Here is a 12,802-nt window from a genome sequence, read left to right as displayed (position 1 = left end):
AGAGAACATACGACGGCATATCTTACTTCCTAAATATTGCTATTGTTTCCTAAAATTGGTTTTTAAATAATAAAAAAACCGGTAAATATTCCTGACGTTAACGGCGCACAAACTGATACATTTGTTCATTTGCAACAATACCTCGCAGTCTTTAAATAACTTTTATCAAAATGCGGCTGATTCCACATTCAGGTCTCCCGTTGATACGTAAGTATGAGTCATCATGCGCGTTTAACAGAAGATAGTGTAATTACTTCCAGTGTTGTGTTTAAAGAGGACATCTGACCTCAATTTGTACATGAACATTCCAATTAAATTTGTACATAAGTCCCTGCCTTTTTTTTCTACATTTTAAAATTAGAAACGCGCCTATCCCTCTGTGGACTTGCATTGCTGCTCATTTCGTTACTGTTAATAGTTCGCATTATTTCCGTTCACACTTTATGGCGCCAGTAGAGCATTAGTAAGGGAGCAGGGTGCAAGGGAGAAAGGGAATGAGTGCATGGATTGGAAAACGGCCACAGAGGATCACAGAAGCAGACTGCATCCTCGCGCGTGACCACAGGGGTCCGAGGGGTCCGGTGAATGAAGTTTTTTCGATTATGAAAAGGGTCAAAATTAGTTTAAAACCCATTACTTACAATTAGTACTCTCTTTACCAAAATATTTCTCCCCCCTGGTATTTGACCCGCCCCCACGAACGAAATTCCTGGCTAAGCCACTGGACCACACATAGGTGTCTCACGGCAAATAAGTGTCGGAGTGGTAAAAACTGTCTGGTTTATAACCTCATTAGTGCATAAAGTTATTTTTGGCAAATATTCATTTATAAAGTAATTATTCTACCTAAAAAGGTTCATTTTAACTATTTTATGCAGTTTTTAAATTCTTACCATCAATATTTAAATAATACAGCCCGTACGATATATCGGACGGTCAGTTTCAAGTGTTGAAAACATATTCAAAATAGTATAGAAATACTTGATAATATAGAAGGTAAAAAGATCAACCTTTAGAAGAAAATTAAGATCAAAGTTATCAACATATTGAGCAAAATAGTACAATTAAAAATAATTTACTTGCCCCGTGCGGGTGACTTCTAAATGTCATGTCTCACATAAATGCTTCTCAAGTCAAATCAATTGAAGGAGTCAAATAAAAAATTAGCTGGGCGGTGAAGACAGACTTGCATTTGAACTTAATATAGTACCAAAATGCACTGTAATTTAACTTGAGCCCAGAAAAAATTAAGTACGAGTGTCCGATATATCAGACAAGACAAGTTTTGAGAAGAGTTTGATTTGGAGTGATGCTCTCTACGGTGGGGAAACGTGGACACTGAGGAAAGAAGACGAGAGAAGATTGGAGGCATTCGAGATGTGGGCATGGAGAAGAATGGAGAGGGTGAAATGGGCGGAGAGGAAAAGGCACGACGAAGTGCTGGACATGGTGGGTGAGGACTAGATGAGATACGGAGGAGACAGAAGGTATGGATGGAGTTAGTGCTTAGCGGGGAGGGGATGTTGAAAATGGTGTTAGATGGCAGAATGTTAGGGAAACGAGGGAGGGGAAGGAAAAGAATAGGATTTTAGATAGATTGAAAGGGAGTAGGCCTTACAGTGAATTGAAGATGGCAGTGCTGGAAGGAAAGGGAGGCTTCCAGATCATTTCTTGAACACTCCATGGAAACCTACCTTAATCGGTAGAATACTATAATAAATAATTAAGCACTAATGGGTTAAGTCCAATCATTCGCAAAATATACTGATCTCACGGGAGGCAATGTACTGTAAATTTTCGAAAAGTAGAAAAACCGATATTTATTGAAATTATGTAAATCATAAACAATCATGAATGTAATGTTCTATACTACTTCACAAATATTGATCACACTGCATCCCACGAGACACCTGAACCGAAGGAAGAAATGAAAGTAAATAGATCGCGTGACAAAATGACGCCCTCCGGCATTCAAGGTAAATTTGAATTTTTGAGACAAAAAATTGAGGAGTGTACCCATAACGCTGTCGTTTTGTTAAGCCCTAATAATGAATTAAATTCACGAAAGATTTTTTTTCTACAACACCATTTAAAAGGTCAGCTCCGAAAAAAATGTACGAGCAGGGTGTAAAAAGGACACCTTTCGGCATTCTAGTGTTAAGACTCTAAAGGCTAGAGTTATTATCAGAAGGGTGCGACGCTCCTCATACTTAAGCCAGCTAACCAGCATACTTAGCCGTCGCGTTTTCGCGCGCTTGAAAATGTTCACTTTTCATTTAATCGCGAAAAATAGATATCGTTATCTAAAAGTGTGAGATACGTACTCCAGGAGTAATAATCTTTCGATTTAGGCAATAAAAAATAATAGGAATCCTCGGTAATTTTTAAGAGTGCAGTTCATGACTGCCCATTAGAACGGATATATTGGCTTTAATTTAATGCTCTACTGATGAAGTTATAGACGGTACAAGTTTGAAAAACCCGAAATAGAATGAGTATGCAATTTAAAAATGAATTCATTTGTGAAAGTAGCTAAGCTCTATCGGAAATTTATTTTTATAGTACATTCTAAAAATAATTTTAAACAAAATCTCCATTATATAATGCGGTTCAAAGAAAAGAGCAATTTTTAAATCGAAACGACATTTGATTACTATAAAATTTTCATTATACTATCGTTAACATTAAAATCTCTAACCTTGTCAGTTATTTATTATAGGAAATCTTATCCTTTCGCCTTCCTCAACTTGGAAATGGAAACCTCTACAACTCAACTTCGTGTGGCAAAGGGAAGCAGCCTGGTTCCTTTGGAACACAATAATTGCACATTTATCTAACTCAAATGCCACCAATGGTCCTTCAGAATGTGGTCATAACAAAGAAATCGTAACAAATACTTGTACAAATAAAATGTACCAGATAAAAAAATGACAAAAAAACAAATGGGTGTCTTCAAATTTATCAGCTCGAACAATACAGGCCGAGGAGTATTTGAAATACAAAACAATGCCCCACATGTATTTTAAATGCAATGCACCAAATAAATTTGATTTGGGCATTAGAAAACAAAGTGTCATTGGTTCCTTTTCCGTATCAGTGCCAGGTTTCAACGTACGAGATCCATCGACTGCCCCACTTATTTCCACTGAATGGAACTAACATATATAATGAATTTGTGTATATTATTGATTAACTTTCATGAAAAAGTAAGAGAAAATTCACATCGAAATCCTGCTCGGAAAAAATGAAATATCATTCTAACAAAATATTCAATATCAGTGATGCAAAAGTTGAAAGTTTTAAGAATTAAAGAAATCATAACAAAGAAATCGTAACAAATACTTGTACAAATAAAATGTACCAGATAAAAAAATGACAAAAAAACAAATGGGTGTCTTCAAATTTATCAGCTCGAACAATACAGGCCGAGGAGTATTTGAAATACAAAACAATGCCCCACATGTATTTTAAATGCAATGCACCAAATAAATTTGATTTGGGCATTAGAAAACAAACTACAAAATAGTCTTTTGAATGCCTTTTAAAACACAAAATATATTTGCAAGGAAACTAAAAGATTTTTTTTAAATTCAACCTTCCTTGGGGACGTCATGGGTAGTTTCCACCACGAAGAAAACGATTCTAATGAAACCGAAGAAATCTCTGAAGCACAATGTTACAGAAGTGTTTTCAGAGCTACTTCAAAAGTACTTGAGTATTTTCCATTTTAAAATGGGAAAAATGCCAAAACATCTGTATTTTTAATACAAAATAAACACTTTGAAATGTTCCTCGACGAGGTAAATAACGTAAAAAAACCCCTAGGTTGGGCAGAATCACAGAAGACACAAAATATAGATAAAAAACTCACATTAAGAACTGAATTTTCGGTGGCATTACCACCTTCCTCGGAGTTAGGTAAAAGACTGTAGGTGAAGGATGAGAGATAGCTGAGGAGAGGGGAAATAGTGGGGAGGTAGGGTCCAAATGGGGGGGGGAAGAGTGTGCTTCGGCAATTAAGGGATTAGCGGTTGATATTTAAGCCGGGGGGAAGAAATGCTTTGAATAGCCATATGTAAGTTAATTCAATGGAATTAAGTTTGAGTGGGTGGTCTGTGGGGGGAAGGGAGGCTAAAACTGATACATTGTAACAATCATCGAATTAACGCTGATGAGCGGCCGCATGTTTCGCCACCGGGAAGGACGCAAAGTCAGAGGAAGTGCATGATGCCCTGTGGTTATTGATTCTAAGGTTAAGGGGAGTTGAGGATTTGCCTATATTAAAGGAGGGACAGTGTTGGCATTGAATTAGGTAAACTACATTTTTTGAAGTACAGGAGGCCGCAGGAGGTGGTGGTAGGCAAATACATTCAAGTAGTACATTTGAAATACAAATTATAAATTTATTTCAAATAAGTATTTTAAAATACTTGTACTTGGAATATTGCCAAGCCGCCTGGATGGCCCTGACATCTCAGAGATGCTACGCTTCCATCCTCGACGTCTTAACGCGAATATAAATGTTTATTGACAGCGTTTCTTTAAGCCTTTAACCACTGTTGCCCCACATTTCGTTACACGAGTAGGAAAACGCAGTTGAAGAATAGGATAGAGAATGGAAATGTCTGACTCAGATTTGAAGGGGAAATACCGCAGGAAACGCGACAAGTTGAGGTAACTATCAAACTTTTCTGTCTAACCCAGCTTTCTATAAATAAGCTATCAAAGTAGATATCACCAAGAAGTGTGTCTTTTCTGCGAGGTATCTGAAGAGAAGTCACGCCAGGTGGTTATCATAACCGGATGCTGTGGTTTTCCCTCTTCATCCTAAGAACGTTTTCCTTGCACCGATTCCTTCGCATATTTTGTTCGAACAGCTGTGATTCGCCGGGAATAGAATTTTCGATCAAGGGAGAACCAGCAGCTCGGAAAGAGAAATCGATTGTGGTCCCAAACAGGGGATCTTGCCCCGGGAAAGTTTATAAGTAGTGAGTTTTAAGTTTTTTAGGCATTTTAGAAGAGTCATATGATCAACATTAGAACCCTGATAACTCGAAACTCGATATCTGGACACTCCGGGGAAAATCGAAAAGCCAGACTAATTTTTTCCTCACAACCGTAACGAATTTTTGGGGGGGCTCGGGCCCCCTCAGGCCCCATGGAGTCGGCGCCACTGCGCAAGCGTACCAATTCACAGAAGAATAGCCCGCTCCCCGATCGGATACGTAAAATCGCAATTTAAGCATAAGTTACACTCTCCTGCAGGCCCATAACTATGCAAAACTACGAGTATAATTATTAACAGGAGACCAAAAAAAATTACAATACCATTATTTTCATTGAAAACACAGACTTACTGGGATCGATGTAAAACCTGAACCAGGGGCAGTTATCGTCTATCAAATATTAGAATTAGCACGATAAAGAACCCGTAGTGAATAATTAGTGGGGAATGATCTAGCAGTCGACAAATCCCTAATCAAATACTACAACCATAACTGAAGTTTCAAGAAATACCATAATAATATTGGAAAAAAGACACGCTAAACATTAAAAACTCATTTGCTTCGTAGACATAACCGTCCCAGATTAAGTTGCAGAGTGAATCAGTTTCAGGCGTTGGCCATCAGAATAAAAGGCACAAATCCTTAAGGCTCCCGGATACCTAGACCAAAAACTACGCTGCAGACGTCTGGGCAGATTCGTCTGAGGCCTCTGTTATTCTATGCACATAACATTTGAATGCTTACTTACGAAGAAGAAACATCGATATTTAAAAAGATCGCCGTAATTTTTCATTTCTCGTTTTTCACACTGCAATATTGACCACGGAAAAACACTAAATTCGGCAAAATTGGCTGCCTGCTACGGCGTGTGTGATGACGGAAACCAAATTTTTTTACGTTCTTTTTAAATGATAATCCCTTATCTTCCTATTAATCCATACCATTTTAATATACTCCTCATAATAGCGACACTAAGTCAATCTATGCGAACCTTTGCACGCTATTTTTGCGTTCTCCGCGGCAATGGAGGGGGACAACGCTTGCACGAAGTCTGTTGCCTTCAGTTCGCCGGCAGCCGCCCAGCCGCCGAGTGGAATGATATGTATTGCTCTTTGCTGCGTGAGGGTCGCTTTTGTATATGTGATACGCGCTTCGGAGCCGAATTTTAATCTAGTTCAACAACACGCTCAGGGACAGGAATTGATTCACGGTAGACGCGCAGAACGCCGCGTACTATTTCACAGTACATGATCTTATTGCCAAAATACTGTCATACCATGGTGATTTTTTCCGTGAATCTTTTGTTCCGATGTAATTACAAAAAGAAATATCAATACAACCAAGATGCATTTCCCACATAACATGCATAGAGATGTACTTCGTACATTTACTATCGGTAATGCCGGTTTATTCTCAGCGGGGAGGATTGCTACAAATGACCTTGATCAGTTTATATCCGCTTCAGTACTGCATTGTACCCTGATATATCAGTTCATTTCGAGAGTAAAAGTTTCCTCTCATCAGTGCAATCTTCCTGGCCATAATTTTATACGAAAAATAAGATCAATTATACCTATTCATTCTGCTAAAAATGAAAGATTACCTTTAGATTTATGAGTCTCGAATGTTTATTTTAAAGAAATTCATTAGTTTCAATGCCTAAAATTATGTAACAAATATAATTCTTGATAGGTCGTGTCACGACATAGATTACGCATCGTGTACCAGCGTGCAGATTTACATCCGTGTGTTCTATTACCGATATTTTCAAATTTTTGCAATTGAAGTTTTTTCTTACGTGCAAGTCAAGAACTCATGGACAACTTGTACCATACATGATGCATGGCAATATGTTTGCTTAAGTCATAAAAAAAACTTATGCCTATTTTACGGTGCATGCATTAGTCAATTGCCACGAAAATATTTAGGAAATCGGTCTCTTTCACCCCACACTTGCACTCTGCGGGCCCTAAAATAGAATTTTTCTCCATATGACGTATTTTTTGGCTATTTGAACAATTGAGACGGAAACTTAGATAAGTAAGTTATAATGCAATAGATATGGCAGCATTATCGAATTCGTAATTCCTACATAAAAGGTAATGGTCTAATTTTTCAGTGGAATGAGTGTCGTTTTTTGGAAACTTAAAGATAGATAAAATATTTTAGGACTAGTTTTGCGTCTCTCATTATTTTAAACTTAAACAGAATATCATATCTCACACTATGTCATTGATTCAGGGACCCAAATTTTTTGAATGAGGCAACAGGATGCACGAATGAGGAAAGGATTCCGCACTCGCGTCATCGCAATCTACGCAACACCGCATATTTTGATATTTTGCTGCATAAAAATACGATAATTTGATTCTCATCTTCCCACTGGCCTATATATATATCTCGTCAATATTTAGACCCCTGGTTTTTACTACAATTTCGCTCGCAGTTTCATCATTGTCAACTAAGCCTTATAAATTGAAAAAAATGGGCATAAGTTTCAAATAATGTTACATTTTCACGGGTATCGATTGAAGGACTTCTGGTCAAATTAGAATGAAATCACTATGACAAATGCTTGTTTCTTTTATCGGAATAATCTTATACTTCCCTTGGATTGGAACTGTCCGAAGAAATTTTTTAATCTGGGATAGAAGTCATTGGAATATATGCTTGCACTGGACGCTTCCTCAGAGACGATACAAGTTCAAATCACGCAAGTGCTAAAACAGGGTAGCTATTATGGGCGTATCTTGAACCGCACGTTCACATCACAGGACCTTAGATCGTGGGCGGCGGAAGACTGACTTGATGTTCGTGTGTCCATTGATGTTGCCACTTGGTCTGCCACCTCTGGCAGCCCTTCCGTACTCTAGAATTTTATTTATACGCTCTTATTATTAATAAAACATGTCCACCTTCTCGTACACAATTTCGTCGATTTACCTGCGAAGCCAATATTTGCAGTAAATACGCCGCAAAAAGCATATTTTTTAACGCTATATTATTTTTACTCACATCTCGAACTGAAAGCTTTGGTAGAATAAGTAATCGTCTCCAGAATCTCCAGAAGAAAAGTAACACATTCACTTATAAAAATAACTTTCTAACAATTTTAACAATTAACTTTTTATGCGTACATAGATTATGTGAACATTCACGCCCATTCTAACATTGGCAACAACGTCCACCAACGATATACGGCCTGAAAATAGCCAAAATAATTGAGTCCGTCGTGCATCGTTACCTATTAATCAATTTATCTGTAGTATTTTATAAAAGTAAAAGAGTAAAAAGAATTATAAAATTAATTTTTGCGATAGATATTTTATGCTTCGTTAGTTTTTACATGAAAGACTTCTGTCGGGAATTGCATTTGAAAAGGGATTAAAAAATTTCTTTACGGAGTACCGCCATGCCTATTGCATTAACAGATGAAAAAATAAGATATGCAAGTAAAAAGCAAAGAAGAGAAAGCGTATTTTTTTCATGAAGAAAGCATTGGTGACGTGTAATTGCATCCTTGTTCGAAACTTATTTTATTGATGGCACTGATAACTCAATATTTTTATCCATCTCATAGCGGGCGTCATTGTAATACATGGTAATGAACAAATTGATAATATGTATTGTGACTCCAGAGATGCTACAAATACAGATCTAGAAGATACTCCGCAGACCAACAAAACGAAATCTGACGCAGAAATTGCCCATATGATGCTGGTAGAATTTATGCTACCTCCCATCCCACATATATATTGTGGTGGCTATATGTTATGGTAGAGAGGAAAGTTAACTTCAAAAGTAGCTTCAGTATTAATTGGGAAGATGAGTAAGACAACGGTATTAATAAATCCGGTTAGCGATATGGATTCTGGTTGTAGAGTTTGAGGCACGACCTACCAACCTAGTAGCAGCTCAAGTCTATAAGTCCGCTAACATTCATATGGAGAAAGAAGTGGACGAGGTAATAATAAGTCAAATCCTTGGTTTAAAAAAATCAAGTAATGATGGGGAACTATAACGCCTCAGTCGGGGAGGGAGGAAGGGCTACGAAATAGGAGATTTTGGATCAGGGAACGCGAAACGAGCGGGGAGAGAAATCAATAAAATATTGCAGTAGAAACAAGTTATTCATCACAAAGGCCTGGTCCAATAATCCTAAAGTGCGAAAGTCCATGAGGAAGAGTCCAAGGGATACGGAGATACACCAGAAAGACCACATAATAGTAAAACAGAGGTTTAGGAATAACGAAAAATCTAGCGCATTCTCCCTAAGGTGAACGAAACGAAACGTAATATTCAAAAGACTTGTGAAAAAATGAAGGTGAGGAAATAGAATGTTAAAACTTTAATGGGAATATAAGGAGAGATTACTAACTTCTGGAGATTCGTATGGCAAAGAAAACTTGGATAACGAAGGAAACTAAAAAATATATGGCGGTAATAAGGAAGTGGAAGAATGTAGACACAGTACAGGAAGAATTCTAAGTAAAATTAATCATCTATTACGGTGAGAAACCAAGAAGTGAGAAAGAATTGGTGGGAAACTAGGAGAGACATTGAGAGGAAATGGAAAAGGTTCAAAAGTAACGAGAGGTAGACGCGTTGTACATCAAGGTGAAGTCGCTATCTGGCGGCAAAAGAGGACAAGCCATGTCAAAAATTAATGCTAAAAATGGAAGGATGCTAACTGAGCAAATCGAGATTCAGAGTAGATGGATGAGGAAAGAGGAGGATCTGCATGACAGCGGAAACAGGCAGGAAAGATTTAACATGTAGAAGGGGCAGTGGTGTGGCATAATCTTGAGCCGAGGAAGAGGCCGCTTCTAAGACATGGAAATCGAGGGAGCTCTCCCTGATATGAAACCTAGGAAAGTGGTGGGGGTGGATAATATCCCATGTAAGCTGCAGAATAATCTAGGTTAGAATGGTAAGAGAAGGTTATTCGAACTAGTACGCAAGATGTATGAGGAAGGGCCTTGGCGGGAGGATTTCGCGACAATGGACAATAAGGCTAAAGTGGTAATAAGGATATTAAAAAGAAGAATAGAGAAAAGGACTATCAATTACTTAGGCGAAGATCAGATTGGATTCAGAAAAGGTAAGTGAAAATGCAATTGCGGTAATGAGGTCGCTGGTGAAGAGGAACCTAGACTATAATCAGGTTGTGTTTGCCTTGTTCGTGGATTTTGAAAAAGTATTACATAGAGTGGACTGGACAAAATTATGGATATTCTCAAGAAAATAGGCGTCAATTGGAGGGATAGGCGACTCATTTGTAATCTTCATATGGCCCAGACTGCGCAAGTGAAGGTAGCGGACAGAGAAACTGGGAGGGCAAGCTTTGGCCGAGTAGTAAGGCAAGACTGTTCACTATCTCCATTGCTTTCTAGAGTATATACTGAGGCGATGGTAAGAAAAGCGTGGGATGAGTTGGGAACTGGAGTAGAAGTGGGAGGAATGATGTAAAATCAGTAAGATTCACGGACGATCAGGCGTTGATTAGCCAGCCAGCGAGAGAGCTGAAGGCTATAGTGGATGCATTAGACAAGAGATGCGATGAATATGGCATGAGGATTACTCACAAGAAGACTAAAGCCATAATTAAGTTAACCAAATTTCTAGGAAATTTAAATTTATCCTCGTGACGTTTTACTCACTTCGCAATAAATGTTACCCACAATTTATTAAAACTATCCATAATGTGTTAGTGCAATCATAATTAAACCACTTGATAACCTGCTGGGGAGGGGTATTAAAATCTGAGCAATCGGATGTTCTCCAAAAAGCAATTGACTGATTGCTATAAAATATAATTTGAACCGTCCTTCCCTATATTTCTAGATTTACAGTTCTCCCTTTACGTCATCATTACCTTTTCAAAGTATTCAAAATTTTCTACTCCATAAGTGGATATAAACTTAAAGAACCTGAAACCAATTTATTAAACTTAAGATCTACAAATTTTATATTTTGCCGACGCCAAATTTTACCGTTCAAACGCTCATTTATCTATGTAAGACAAAATTATTTTCTTGATGGTCAGAAAGTATAAGAGGATCAAATAGTTTGACATATTTTTTTGAAAAGATTAAATCAATGGTAACTTAATGTAGAAAATCCAAATAAAATAATTTGTTAATAGTGCATTTAATGCTCAATATATTTTTTTGCACGACAGGGTGAGATTTAACAAAAAAATGCTATTTGTTCAAGCATTTATTATGTTTCGTATCTGGTCTCAGATTAATAATTTTTTCAATTCGTATTGTCATTTGTGTTGAGGTATCCGACAGGCAAGGCCTAAATGGGATTCCTACTTTATCCTTATTTATTTGAAATGTTGAATGTGCTTTTAATGATGATTCCACGGATAAATATAAATAAATTGGTTAATTTATTATTTATGCGGTTCGTAAAGATTCACGAGCTACGCTTGAGACAAAAGATAAAAGTAGGTGGACAAGAACGGAGAAAGTGAAGCGGACGGAGAAGAGGAAGAACGACGAAGTGTAGGACATGGTAAGGGAGGAGAGAAAACTGTGTTACAGGAAAAAATGTTGGGTAAACGAGAGATAGGAAGGAAATAAGAGATTTGATGGAAAGGAATTTCATAGTGAATTGAAGAGGAAATCCACGAAAGGAGGAAGTACAGCCAGAATGTTTCGTAAATACTCATTACAAACCTACCTAAATCGGAAGGTTACTTTAGTAATAATACATAAATTTTGACACATATTTTTGTACGAATTATTTTTATGAAAATTGTAAAAGTGCCTAAAATACCATAACACGCGTCTTCGTCATCCCTAACGTCCAGTTGCAGCCTCTAGGTAGAAGAAATTTCCTCCCGATATTCTCCACTTGATGATTAGTGTAAAATCCGGGAAGGAAATATTTATCTGAAGCGAAGATCACAGGTTTTTATGAAATCCAGGGGAAACAGAATATTTCACGAAAGGGGCATTGTATATTTTTCTTTTGCATTCCACGTGGATTTATGTAAGAAAAAAATTAGAGGGACAATGTTTTATGGGAAAACCTCATGGCGGAGAAGTTAAAAACATTTTACCTTCTTCCAGAAATATTTTAATTGGAAAAAGTGGGAAATTAATTTTTTTATGTATCGGGAGTTACGTTTTTCATTGTTAACGAAATCTCTAAGATATTTTTACGGGTTGAAATACCATGAAGAACAAACAATATTCTGAAAAATGCCAAGGAATAATAAAATTGTACCTTTCAATTCTTACTTGCCGGATTATATCGCTACTACAGGAGATTGCTTTAATTAGTAACCAAATCAATTTTTTTAAATATATTTGAATACTTCCGGGTTTTTGGAGACGAAATCTCACTAATCTCTGTGCTCTACACTTCCGTAAATAATATCCATTTCCCAATCTCGACGACCGCCGTGTTGCCTTGAGATACGTCTACTTCCATGCGGCGGAGCGCGGTGACACTCGGCTATATAGCTAGGCGTGCAACAGTCACAAACCCAAGTCCCAAGTTGGCGAGAGGGTTCCCAAAATTTCAGTCATCTAAACCCCATCCCCTCCCCTCCCTTCCCTAAACACTGCCCCCTATGTGCCCTCCCTCGAGTCCAAGGCCACTTGCTAGTCGGCTAGGCTCGCTAGCCACTAGGCCGAGTTTTTGAGGAGTGGGGGGAAGGATCCACATCTCGAAAGTGCCCGATGTACCCGGCAGCCTTAAAATTCATTAATATTAATTCTTCTTCTCATAAGTCGTAAATCTACTTTGAAAAGCAACTACATCTGTATGCGACCCTGTCA

Source organism: Ischnura elegans, chromosome 10, assembly GCF_921293095.1.
Source record: "Ischnura elegans chromosome 10, ioIscEleg1.1, whole genome shotgun sequence".
In the NCBI taxonomy this organism is placed as follows: Eukaryota; Metazoa; Arthropoda; class Insecta; order Odonata; family Coenagrionidae; genus Ischnura; species Ischnura elegans.
The sequence above is the reverse complement of the archived record's forward strand: the minus strand, read 5'-3'. Positions refer to the sequence as shown.